The sequence below is a fragment of the Folsomia candida genome, unplaced genomic scaffold (genome assembly GCF_002217175.1).
Source record: "Folsomia candida strain VU population unplaced genomic scaffold, ASM221717v1 Fcan01_Sc015, whole genome shotgun sequence".
Taxonomy (NCBI): Eukaryota; Metazoa; Arthropoda; class Collembola; order Entomobryomorpha; family Isotomidae; genus Folsomia; species Folsomia candida.
The window spans coordinates 2689202-2703632 of NW_019091207.1; the positions used below are offsets into that span (position 1 = coordinate 2689202).

The 14431-nt window shown below is 33.9% G+C and overlaps 1 protein-coding gene across 2 annotated transcripts in view; it reads left to right on the plus strand.

The window, feature by feature from the left end:
• The first annotated feature begins 2102 nt into the window (after positions 1-2102).
• Positions 2103-14431, plus strand: part of LOC110856380 (neuroligin-2) — a 257446-nt gene continuing 245117 nt past the window's right edge. For both annotated transcript variants that reach the window (XM_035856892.1, XM_035856893.1), the window contains exon 1: positions 2103-2408. The gene's annotated coding sequence lies outside the window, so the exon portion shown is untranslated. The remainder of the gene's footprint in view (positions 2409-14431) is intronic.

Sequence of the window (14431 nt, forward strand, 5' to 3'; positions counted from 1 at the left end):
AGTTGTAATTGTGTAGGCGTGGGCCAGATTCGAGGCGAAAGTAGGATTTTGACGGATGAGAGATTTTTTGAGCTCGTGGAGGAAGAAAGAGGAATTAATTTTGTTTCTTCGTCTGCTGCTGCAAATCAGAAATCCTGCTGGTACACAGTTCGTTTCGTGGCCATCAGTTCAGTCAGCGGCTGTTCTGTTGTTGCACTTATTTTGGCGTCGGATTTCGAAAGTCGGGGGAGAATTATCTTGTCCTCGTCTTATCTAGGAGACTTACTGCGAGCACATTTTCTTAGGAGAAAGTTAAAGCATTCCAGAATCCAGAACTTCAAATGCTGGTTTGTTTGTGGGCGATCTATTTATGGCTGAACCCCCCAAAAATACATTTTTTACACTTAAATGTACATATAATTTCTTAAATTTCTTAAGAAAAATTGTTACATAAAATTCCTAACATCTTTTATAGTAAACTTTTACCAGTCATCAGTCGCTTTTAAATAATTAGCGTACTTAAATTTGTATTTAAGGATTTTGATCCGCTTTTAAGGTTTTGTAAACCGTTAAAAAAATACGGTAGTAAAAGTTAGCCGGGATTTTGTCCTGGATTTGGACAATAAATAGTCAGGATTAAATACGGCTACATAATTTTTAAAGCTAACATGTAGTGTGGTAAATCTTTAAATATAAAAATCTGTTAAGCGTGGAAATGATGTTCTTTTAGAGAGACTTGACTACGACTTAAAATCATCTTAATACATAGAATAAGCTGATTTATTCTAAGAGGTTTAATCCTCTTACGTAATTCCTAATTGGTGAGCTATTATTTAGTTAACACTCCACGTGACGAGGTGATGGTGGGACTAATAACGGGAGAAATAAGTACCCACAATTAAAAAATCGTGGATGGAGAATTTTACGAATAACGTGTACATTACGAAATGTGGCGATTTGCCGGCTTGGTAAGATTAATAAGAAATCTATATTTTCGAATAATCGTAAGTAATTGACGAGAAACGAAATGAAAATTGCCCAATTTAAACTCCGGACAAAAAAAAATATTGGTGCGTTTTTAACGCCAAGTTAAATCAGAAGGTACGTGGAGCGATGTGAACTAATTGTAAGATAAGTGTAGATTAGTTCAAAAATTAAAATGGAGAGAATTTCTCCACAATGAATCTGAAAAACTGGTCAAGCATGAAATTATTACTTTATTAAAAGTAATTCTGATTCCTGCTGAACAAAATTAAGTTGAATTTCTAGTTTTAATTTGCATCGAACCAAATTTTCGATTAATATTTTTTATATGAAAAAGTGTCAATTTGCAGGTTGACATGACCTTAAAATTAAGTACCAATGTCTATTTCAAACAGATAGGTATGCATAAGTTTGGAAAATTTAGCCAAGAATTTCATAAATTTATTATTTTCAATATTTGTTTTTCGTAAATTCACTTAAATCTTAGATGACATTCAATTACAAAGCAATATTTTGCGTTTACATTTTTGTATGCTGCAAACGTGCCAATTTTCAGGATAACTTTCAAGAATAGCATGATAATCTCGATTTCGTATAGAAACATCATATTGGTAAAATTGGAAGCCAATTTTAGTTATTTATGTTTTGCCATTAAGGTACAAAAAATTCTTCAGGTGACGTTCTGATAACTCGACTAACTCAAAGATGTAACAGGGTGACGTGAATTTGAAATTTACCATCAATGCCTACTTTGAGAGATAAATTTGGAAAATTTAGCAAGGAATTTCATAATTGTTTTTTATTATTTACTTATTTGATAATTTTCAATAGTTCGTATAGAAACATGGTTTTGACATAATAGGAAGCCAACGTCCTTAAGCTGCAAAAAACGTGGTCAGATGGGATTGCTTGGGAGACATGTTTAACAGCACGACAAAAATTTACTATGTGTATTTTTGTGTTGAGCAGATATAAAAAATTTGCAAAATTTAGCCAGAAATTTTATAATTGCTTACTAAATAGTTTTTGTTACAAAACACTGTTTACAATTTTTTTAGTTGGTAATTTCCCTCAAAATTTTAAATGAGGTGATTATTAATGATTCCATTTTTTTATTACCGGTTTTCAGGAGGAGTTAACACCAGAAAAATTTGGAACTTCAATCTACCGGAATTTACACTCTCGGATTTCGTAACGTCGTGACCGTCACAAACGGAATTTGGGAATGGAATGTGAATCAGAAACCTGAAATCATTTTGGACTTTGTCTTTTGGAGAATAAATGAATATTGATGAGTTTTTGGGGTGAAAACAGTGCACGTGTTTAACACAAGGAAAGATATTCGAGTACTAACTGAAGTGTTTGGTGTGGAGAAAGTTTTTGTGACGACAAGTATGGCCTAATTTTTCTGGACAAATTATGATGGAAACGCGACTCGGAAATATGTAAGAAATTAATTTTATTATATCTTCATGATGAAAATTTTATCTCGAAAATATTTTAAAAAACTTTGCTAGAAATTGAATGCAGCAAATTTTTCTGCTTTCTCTTTTGACGTACAATCGATTTCATTACATTTAAATCACATTGGCAACAAAATAGTCACCAAGTGTAGTCATTCAATACCGAGCTGATAAAGATTTACCACCGAATGGTAACCCTTATTTATGGAAAACTCAAATTTAGCACCTTTCCAGTAAGAAATTGATTAAACCGTGGTAACAATTTTTTGAATCTCTGTGAAATTGTTGTTTCTCACCGCGTTTACCACGCTGGTGGTTTTATCTCACCGAATGGTAACAATGATTTTTGAGCAAATTCAATTTAACCCTAAGAAACTGATTAAACCGTGACAATTATTTTTCTGTGATTGTTACCACCATTCTGCATCTAAGATCCTTCCCAACTTAGAAAGTACACCCGGTAACAATTTTATTACTGACTTCTATATTTTGAGTGCACATACGTAATCAGTTAAGAACAGTGTGTGCAAAAAGCCAGCCTTTTTGCTTTTTCTGTATGCCTTTTTGCCTTTTTCAATGCCCTTTTGCCTTTTTGCGTGCCTTTTTGCCTTTTTGATGCCTTTTTGCCGGTTTCATGCCTTTTTGCTCGATTTTTGACGATTGAACCCGATTTATTGTCGTTTATAACCTATTAAAGAAATTGCAGAATCTACAATATGTTTTTAAAATTGTATCGGAGGGTTCTGACTTTCATCAATAATTCAAATTAGTTGAATACTTTTCCCTAGATATCTTCAGCGTTGTTTCTACATCGCCATCAGCTTAATTAATCAAGCTTTGACTGTGATGGTCATATTTGGAAAAGTATAAGAAAAAGCAATGAATAACTTTCACTTTAATTTTATCACGGGGTTTTTGTCTCATCTCGCCCCGAATTAGCAAAAGGGCAAAAAGGCAAAGAGGCAGGCAAAAAGGCACTGCCTGCCTTTTTGCTCTGCACACACTGGTTAAGAATTTCGTCGTGTATTGAAAATACACAGCGTCACAATCTTGTTTACCACTCTCCAGCGAGTGAATTTACTCGAGTTGGTGAGGCAGAGGACGCATTAATCATGGCAGATTTACCAAGGACACTTTGACTCGGGCTATTTATCATTATTACGTAAATGGTCACATCCACTCAATTTTGTCAGCTTTCATCAACTCGGAGAAATCCTGGGAAAATAAATCCAGCCGGAAATGAGACAAGATATTCAGCAGAATATAATGCGTGCTGTGGAGCGAAATGAAAGATGATTTAGTGAATATTTAAGTAGATACGCATTCTACTCATCAATTTTACAAGATATTTTGAAGTTGCGTAACTATGCTTAATTTTGAAATTTAGACTGCGTAAAATTCAAGGAATTACATAGTTAAACGCCGAATGCTAAACTTACAATGGAGGTCTCCCAACGTATGCTCACAGATTAGGACGAAATTAGTGTCAATCGATCACAAATATAATTAGTATGAAATTTGCAAATGGCACTATCTGCCCATACGCAAGTTTGGCGGAGATATTTGCATCCAAAGCGGGAAAAATGCGAAGCAAATTCGGAAAATGACAAATTCGCCAGCCTTAGGGGTGCGTTTTCTCCGCTTTGTATGCAAATATCTCCGCCAAACCTGCGCATTGGCAGATAATTCCATTTGCAAATTTCATACTAATTGTATTTGTGATCGATTGACACTACTTTGGTCCTAATCTGTGAGCATACGTTGGGAGACCTCCATTGTTAGTGTTTTATTTAAAAATACTTATTTGATTAGGTTATCGGAGCAATGCTTACGAGTTATGCACCATAAACAGCCATCAACCTGTGGAAAATTGAATTTTTGTGCATTTTAGACTTCCAGAAAAATTTTCAATGAAATGGTACAAATTTCAAATAAATACACAAATTTTTCGCTTGTTTGTTTTTTGACTAAACTGTTAATGAGTCAGAAATCAGGTGTAAATGAGTTGCAGACAACCTGGCCCACAAATTACCAATTTAAGTACAATTTTTTGTATTTGGAATTTATACAATTTCATTGTAAATTTGACAGGGAAATAAATAAAAGTCTGTCAAATTAGTAATTTGTCATACCGATACGCCATAACTGAAAGTAGAGTAAATTGGTGAGGTAAAAAATCATGTTAGGTGACTTAACTGTATAATGTGGTTCTTGTCCCAATTTAATACAAAATAAGAGAATGAGCATTACCGTTAATTTGGACGGAATTTAATTTGGAAGGAATTTACCTCGAGTAAGAAGAAATGTTTTCTTCGAATAATAACAATTCCGGAAGTGCTGAGAAGACGGAAATGTGGAGAAAGTTGGCCAAAAGTCTTAATTTAACTTTTGAGCTTCAGTACAACACTTGACTTATTGTGAAGTTGGACTTACTTTTGCGACAATAGTTCTCGTCCCTCGTCGTCCTCATTAAAAAGGTCCAGCCAGCCAACTTAAGTTTGGGTTAGGCTTAAGTCAGGGATTGTTATCTGGGACGTCAAGTTTTGTGAAAGCGTCATTGTCAACTTTATATTGTGCAGATTCTAAGAACTTAAGAAATAGTGAAAGTAAATAGGGGACGGAAAATCGCGTAGAATTGTTTGTGTGAATTTTGCCGCAATTTCTTTGTCTGTCTAGGTACACTAAAAATATTGTGGTGACAAATTGTTACTGAATTGGTAATTACATTGTAAGAAATGTGATATAATCAGCCATAGGTAATGATTTATCGGTATTAAAGTTGCTACCGCTTGGTATTAAAATTATACAGGTCCGGAGAAATTTGCTACCGATATGGTCAAACTTTAATTCAGAGGTACATATTCCTACACCGTATTACGTATATTTGTATCACCACTCAGGTAGTCATACTCATACATGGATACCGCGTGGTATTATTTTAATACTGGATTTCTAAGAGTGTTATTTCTTGCCAACTTCCCAAAATAGCAGTTTCATCTCGTCCAACTTGTGCAATCTCAAATAGTTCACTTTGTACGAATGGATATGTAAATCTCGCGATGCACAACTTTCTCCACGGGATTGGAGATGCAGTTGAAGATCAACACATCTGGTGCACATTTGGCTCTGTGTGACACTATAAATCTGGACATGTTTCAGACTGGGTTGGCGCAGAAAAGAAAGAAAGAAAGTTGATCTGTTGAGTGGTTGTTGTTGTAATTCGTGAAAAGACGCGGATTTATGTCAAGCCTTAAATCCGTCCGTGTTGTTCTGTTGTTCTGTGCAATTCTGCGATTGCTATTTCGAGGCTTTCGAGAGAAGGAAATAGAGCTGAGAATGCTTTTAGTGCAGACTTTCTCCATATTCATTTATTAGTTAGGTCGTTCACATGTGCTGTGGAGTGAATGGATTTGAAAGTCTGGGAAGAAAATAGTTTTTTTGGTTCTACAGATACAATAAACTTGGTAAACTTAGATGCAAAAATGGTACAGTATTAATTTAAAAAAACGGACAATTCATGTGGTCCTTGGTAATTTTGTAAAATCCTTTGTAAAATATTTGTAAGTTTTGTAAAATAATTTTACAACCTTTTACAAAATAAAGAGAGGCCCCTTGATCTGATCAAGTTTACAAAATTTGTGAGCCAATTTTCTTCAGAAATATTTGTAGAATTCTGTGAAAGTTTATACATTTACAGGATTTACGGATTTTACAATGTTCCAAAGGCTTGCGTGAATTGCTTCATTTTGGTGTGGACATTGTAACTGGAGCCAATTTTGTACGCAGTCCTGACTCGTTTCCAAATTCATATTAATTAATTACCACTAATAAAATTTTAATTTATTTAACATCTTTTGCAAATTATGTCATTACGGATAACTATTACCCAATCTGGTACACTTTATACTAACAAGGGACACTCACGACCTGTCGTTTGAGTCCAGGGTACCCACTATGTTTTTCAGAATCTACTAGGACCCCAGATGAAGGATTCATTCATATTTCCGTGTAAAACTCATATTTGGCGCCATGGCGTGGCGCCAAATTCGCCAAATTTGCATGTTTTTATTTTTGAAACCGCCATAACTTTTGAAAACCTGTACGGATTTTCAAAATTTTTGGCAAAAATCATGACAAGGAGTTCAACTTTCGTATCCAATGAAATTTTTTCCAAAATTATCACTTTTAACTTTTCGCAAAATTTCGTAATTTTCTTATAAACGGGGGTTCGTCGAAAAAATGCTAAAAATATTTCAAAAATTAGAAATTTTTTATTTTTATTTTTTTCTCAAAAATTTCGACTTTTGTGATCATTTTAAGTATAAAATTTTGAAAATCCGATATAAACTGCAAAAGTTATGGGGGTTTGAAACTGGTCGAAAATGCAAATTTTGAAGTTTGGCGCCACGCCATGGCGCCAAATATGAGTTTTACACGGAAATATGAATGAATCCTTCATGTGGGGTCCTAGTAGATTCTAAAAAACATAATGGGTACCCTGGACTCAAACGATAGATCATGAGTGTCCCTTGTAAGTAATGTTCACAATTTTTTAAAGAATGGCGTCCAAGATAGTCGGTAGACAGAATTTACGGAATTTAACAGTTACCAATCATACTTTAATCACATCAGAGATTGATAATAATTCTGTATATTATTATTCTGTGGCAATATTTACTTAGTCATTTATCAACCGTGGTATACACATTTTTCCATAAAATTACGAAATTAACCTCTTTTTTTACTTTATCAAATAATTCACAGTTGATAAGTTTCCCAAAAAACCCCTCCCAAAAGTGGGAGAAAGTCCCAGTTGTCAGAAGTGGGCAAAAAATTAGCTCGTCCAAAAATGTGGAAGAATTCTGCTCCAGAGCAGACCTCGAGTGGAATAAGGACGAAGCAAGTGTGTCCCCTGACGACTTTCTCTAACAAGGAAAAGGTAGCAAAAAGTGGGTAAAAAATCCTATTTTTAGTCAAGTATCTATAGATACTTGACATAAGGAGATAAAAATATTATTTAGTCCGGGGAGCATCTATTATAGTGGAATTTTGGTTGAAGGTATGTTGTATTATTGTAAACTATTTTTTTTACTCAATTTTGGACACTTATAGTATTAAGTGGTGGAAGAAATATTCAGCCACTATGATGACATTTTGAAGAAACAACGATATATGTAAAGCGTGTATATCTTCAATAAATTTGGTAGCTTTGTAATATATATTTTATTCTCAGATTCGGTGTTTGGTCCACGCAAAACATTATGACACAAGTGCAACTTGTACAAATCAGCAGATTTTAGTTTAAAAAAGACGTATATCATTTCAAACAAATGTATGTAGTTAAACTCTGTGAAAATTTCTGTACGGATGGATTATACCAGATCAAGACTCAAATTCGTTTTAAAGACCCCAAAAATTTAATTTGTAATCCAAAAAAATACCCAATAAACACATTCACGGAGTCATTGTTAACTTATAAAATCCGTGCGTTGTGCAAAATAATTTTACAAACTTTAACAAAATAAAGAGATCTGAGCAAGTTTACAAAAAATTGTAGGCTAATTTTCCTCCGAAATATTTGTAAAATTTTGTGAAACTTTGTAAGTTTATGGATTTTACGGATTTTAAAATGTTACCAAGGCCTGCATGAATTGCCTCAATTTATGAACACTTACACCAATCAAACCTTGGTTTTACAAGAAAAAGGTGAAATCTGCTGAAATTAAGCCTCCTTCTTCGGGAGAGAGGGGGGCGTTCCCCTCGGAGTAGATTTGTTCGTAATGGAGCTCATGATTTCTGCCGCGGGTTGATTCATCTCCTGCCCTTTTAAATAGCCCATTAGACGCACTTTACACATCCCGCTAAAATCATGGCCAAGAATTTCAAGGACTTCTTCCCACAATGATAAGAGAAGAAGTGGGAAGTAGAAAGTTGGCAAATGTGATGATAAACATGTTTCCTGGAAATGTGTCAGACCAAAAGTTTCACTGAACTCGGGGCGAAATTATGTGCGGTTTCTTGTCTCCATAATGAAAACATGGTCATGCAAGTAAATGAGTAAACTGTAGCAATTTTGCAACGTTACAAAGAGACAATTTACCAGGCCTTGGTAACTAGTTAAATTCTGTAAATTCTGAAAACTTACAACCCTTTGCACAATTTTAAAAATATTGCTTAAGTGAAATTAGCTTACAAATTTTTGCAAACTTACTATGATCTAAATCGTCCCTTTGTTTTGTAAAAGTTTGTAAAATTCAAAAAAAAAATTTTCGAACTTTACAAAGTTGCAAAAGACACCGTAAATTTCCGACATATATATATCCATGAACAATTACGATATTTATTGAATCAAACTACTGCCATACCTAAATAAAATAGCTTTTACGGAATTCGTTGATTTTATAATTTTTACAAAGCATACCAGAATTTTACTGATACAACTTTTTTTAAATTTGACTAAGATCGCATTTTTGTTTAAAAGGTTTGAATTTTTTATTCAAATGCGTATGAATGTATTGTTTTATTCAATAAGTGAGTTAAAATTTAAAAAAAATTATTGAAAAGGCTAGAAATTCAAGCTATTAAAAACATTACAAAGCTTCAACACGGATTTATGTCTAAAAAATTAACTCACAAATTTCATACGTTGCAAAATTATTCTGGGTCCGAGGAGAAAGCAGGATATTGACGGATGAGAGATTTTTTGAGCTTTTGGAAGAAAAAAGAGGAATTAATCTCGTTTCTTCGTGTGTGCTGCAAATCCTGAATCCTGCTGGTTCGTTGCTGTTCTGTTGTTGCACTTACTTTTGAGTTGGACCGAGAAAATGTAAGGGTTTTGAACGTCGGAGGAGAATTACCTTGTCCGCAAACCCTGTAAGCGCTTCCTGTATGTTTTTCTGCACGTGGAGAAAGTCGTGCTTAAAAAGAATACTTTGTTTTTTGTGGGCAATCTGTTTCGGAAAATGAGTGCATCTTGCAAAGTAATCAAAACGGTGACGCGTCAAATTGACCCACGACAAATTGACCCGCTCATATTGACCCAGCGATAGATTCACCCGTCACCATATTGACCCGACAACAAATTGACCCAACGTCAGATTGACCCAATTTATATTGACCCAATGGTATACACATACTTCACTTTTCATACAAAAAAACTTAACTTTATTTCAATACTTATATTCTCCTCAAATATTCTAATCAAAAATTAAATTGTTCCAATAATTATTAGTCCTCTTTTTGTAAAATTATTTAATCTATTTTTATACTTATTAAAATGTTAAGACATTAACGATAAAACGATAAAACAAAACACCAAATCCGTACATTTTTCATACTAAAAAATGCTAAAATTGTATGCAACACCTTTCGAAAATAAAAATAATTGTTAATTGCGTATCATACATATTTGTGTATGCAGTAAATAATGCATATACATATAGCACGGGTCAATATGCCTTGGATAATAGATTAAGTAATTTTACAAAAAGAGGATAAATAATTATTGGAACAATTTAATTTTTGATTGGAATATTTGAGGAGAATTGAAATAAAGTTAAGTTTTTTTTTGTATGAGAAATGAAGTATGTATATGTATAACATTAGGTCAATATAACTTGGGTCAATATGGTATTGGGTTAATTTGTCGTCGGGTCAATATGGTGACGGTGCAATCTTTCGCTGGGTCAATTTGTCGTGGGTCAATGTGAGCGGGACAATTTGTCGTGGGTCAATTTGACATGCAATCCTCAAAACATTGCACTTTGAAATGTATGCTCAACAAGAGTTTGTCACTTTGAGCGTATTTTTACCGTAAAATTAATTGGATAACACAGATTAGTTTCTGAAAGTAAAAGTGTAAGAGTTCAACTCCGTACAAAATATTTAGTACAGTTAAATGCACATAACTGAATTTCAGGTATATATCAAGGCATGTCTTCTGTACATATACCTATCTAGTTGATTCATATAATTCGTTTTCTCCGTCCGTCCGTCTGTCCGTCCGTCCGTCCGTCTGTAAGCAGGATATCTCTAGAACGAGTCAACATAATTAAACCCCGTTTTCGCTATTGTGCTTCTAATTTTTAGTTCTCGGTCGAGTTCGAAAATGCGGTCAGTCTGACCACACCCCACAGCGCCAGGGGGTGTGGTCCAAAATTAAATTCACGTTAATTTTCATATGGGGTATCATGTGAAAGGAAATTTCTCCGCGAATTCGAAGACGTTAATATTTTTGACCTTATGACCTTGGCGACGAGGTCAAAGGTCAAAATATGCATAATTGTCATACGGGGTGTCATTTTTAAGGAAATCTGACCGCCATTTTGGAGACGCTGATATTTTTGACCTCATGACCTTGCGGACGAGGTCAAGGGCCAACATAATATATAATTGTTAAATGGGGTGTCATTTTAAAGGAAATTTGACAACGATTTTGGGGACGTTAATATTTTTGACCTCATGACCTTGAGGACGAGGTCAAGGGTCACAAATAAATAATTGTCGGATACGGTGACACTTTAAAGGAAATTTCGATCGGTCTGACGCTACTTTTTTATATTCGTTTGTATGGGTTTATTGACTTTTAATCTGTAACCCTTGATAATAAATTGGAAAATATATGCCACCATTTCGTATCAAATTTCAACAACACGGGTGCTACTGCGCTACGAAATCGTTAGAGTTGAAAATAATGACGCAATTCATGCAGCCATTTGTAACTCGTGAAATAACTTTAAATAAATTAACAGGTTCCTACACAGGTATAGCAAGGAATTAATTAGTGACGTTTAATACTAAAAAGAACTTATCGACTTTTGTTTTAGTAAATCAGCATTTAGATTATATAAGTCTCTCTGGCATTATATAAGATGAAAATTAATTTAATAAGATTTACAAAAATTTGCGTTTTACTAATATCATGCAAGTACGATCTACATATAATCTAATTTTTGTTTTTCTACTTATGGAAAGTATTTAAATGCATTTAAAACGTCAAAGGTAAGCAGATTACGAAAATACATGGAAATGATGACTAAAATAGAAAACATATACAGTAAGCTGTGCATGCATTTTTAATAAAATTTTATAAAATCAAACCATACTTCTGGGACAATATTTTGATTTATTCATGGCTATTTAACATTAAATATTTAGCTAACTAATAATTGTGTCTTCTTATCCTTAGTTTCATACAGAAACGATGGGAATATAAATTGAACTTGAACTACCTTTATAATTAAATTTGATTATTGAAAATCTCAAAATTAATTGAAAATGTGGGGTTTTCGTGCAGAAATGTGTGAAAGATTTGCAAAAAATTTTTGTAGAATCTTAATTTTTGCTTATTTAGTTGACATTTTCGGACATATATTGTTGACAAATTTATTTCGCAATTTTTGAATAATTTAAATCACTCTAATAATTTGCATACTTTTCTAAACTTGGCATGCAGAGTTAAGTAGCCGAGTGAAAAGCTATGATTAAAGGTCCCGTCTCATAAAAGTGATGCATTTTCCTGGTTGGATTACAAGTTTGACTCGATTATGACCCACATGGTTCAGAGTCAAGTGTGACGATAATTGATTCCGAACATGCTCCCATAAATCAAATTTTATCAGATATCGAACACCCAGATCGTGTTTCTTTGTGCGGTGAGAGCTTAATGGGTCTGGCCCCATAAGGCAAATGTCACACAAGATTTGTTAACATGGGGAAATATGAGACTTTGAAAATCTAAAATATTTACCAGAGAATGAACTCGATTTATTTAGAGAATTTACTAAAATTTAGGACATTACGTAATCCGAGACTTCAAAAATATCAATAAACCAAGGCATAAAATCTAAATTGCCAATACTAAAGCAGGATAAAAACTAAGGTTCGAAATTATGGAAGGAAAAACTTCGAACATTGTAAGGCGTCAAGTTTTCTTCGGGAGGAAATTGTTTAATCATAATTACTGCTGATTTGTGAACATGAGGAAAGCCGAGACCTTGAAAATTTAAAATTTAACCACAGTATGAAATATACAGCTAATTAGAAAATTTACTAAACTTTAAGAAATTACAAGAACAAAAACTGTCCACAGATTTGCTTAAAATTGTAGCTTTTAATCCGGGAGAAAGTTGTTGTGTAATCATGATGAATTTGATTGTCAACTGCAATACAAATTCTTAAGACGGACGGACGGACAAGACGAAGAGAAAGTAATGTGTGATTTGTGTTGTGAGAGGATTTATTTAAGCTCATACTGACGACTGGCCGACGGACCAAGTTGTCAGGTGAACAGTGGGGGGAGATTTACGTCCCCAGCAATAAATTTTAGTGAAGACGTCGCACTCACAGTTGATGTCCAGAGTTGGAGACAGCCTTTACCAAGCTGCTCCTGTTTTCAGCTATTTTCTTATTTCTGTGACTAAAACACGGGAGTTTTGGATTAAAACTTTGAGTTTGAGTTCTGATCTTCAAAACTGAGGGGCCTACAAGATGTGAAGTTTGATACAATTAAAAATCTCATTCAATTGGAAATTAATTAACCAACTAAATAACTTCAAAATATTGTTCAAAAAAGAACGTTCGACCATGCAAAATTTATGAATACATGGAAAATGCAGTGTCCCCCTAAATTTGTACACATGTCCACAAAAAAGATTAATTTATGTATATTCAGTTACCCAATTCACGCAGTGCTTGGTTTTGTAACATCAGTAAATTGTCTAAACTCACAAAATTTTTGAAATATTTCAAATGAAAATCAGCTTGCAAATTTTTGTAAACTTGCTCAGATCATGGGCGTCTTCTTATTTTTGTAATGGTTGCAAAATTATTTTACATAACTTACGAACTTTACAAGTTACCAATGGGAGCGTGAATTGCCTCAGCAAGCAAAAAACCTTTAATCGACTTTCTCCTTTCACCGGTCGTATGCATGCCGAGAGGGCGGAGAAAGCAAAGTGGAATATTTTACATTTTGTCCAACCGCGCAGTCAGGCAATATTTAATACCGAGCTAATTGATACCGTCGTAAAACACGGGGAACAACAAGGGTCAGAAATAAATAAACGACTTATGAAATGAAAACTGGTCAGCAGAATTCTGGTTACGCGAGATGTTATCTCGACCCCCACGACCGCATATCCGGACTGCACAGCTATTAAGATAAAGTCGGCATTGATTTCCTTACCTGCATTTGGATCGTTTCCCAGTAGTTTACGCTTTCCTATTCTCGTTACATGTGAAAAATAAAAGGAGAATGTCCCATTTTACAATTTTATATGACTTTTGGAGTAATATAATTCTTATGATAATTCATGCATGCACAAAAGTGTACTTATTACTTCCATTTCGAGTATTTAAATCATAAAATTTCAGTTTCGGAGGTACTTTTTATTTTTAAAAAGTCCTATATACACTCTTAGAAATCTGGTATTGAAAAAAACCTAACGGTATTGATACCGCCTTGGTATTAAACGGTTATACCATATTGGTATAGAACCGGTATTGAAATTATACCTCATGGTAGGAATCTTAATACTAATTGGTATTCAATTTTTTACCACGTAGTATTAATTCAATACCGGATCAATACCACGCGGTAGAGTCACGTATCAATACCGGCGGTTATTAATTTTTTTAAGAGTGTATATGTATAAAAAGATCAGGTAATCGTTACGTTTATCGTTATCTAAATCGTTGAGTTTATTGCCGACTTAAAAAATCTCGGGTAATAACTTTCGGGTAAAACTTCCAATTCATGTCTGCCATAGACACCAAGGATTTGGTGACAAAATCAGACCGACGATGGAGAAGGAACATATTAACAATGATATGTAAATGTACCTTGAGATCTAAATATGTACAAATACGTCGCATCCATGGTCGCAAGTAAAATGATTTCGATATCTGGTTCGATTTCCTCCTCGAGTAAATTCTAGTATCGTTTTGACAAGAAGCATATTTTTAAAATAATCGAAACATCAAATTCTGTGCAGATTTCAGTTAAC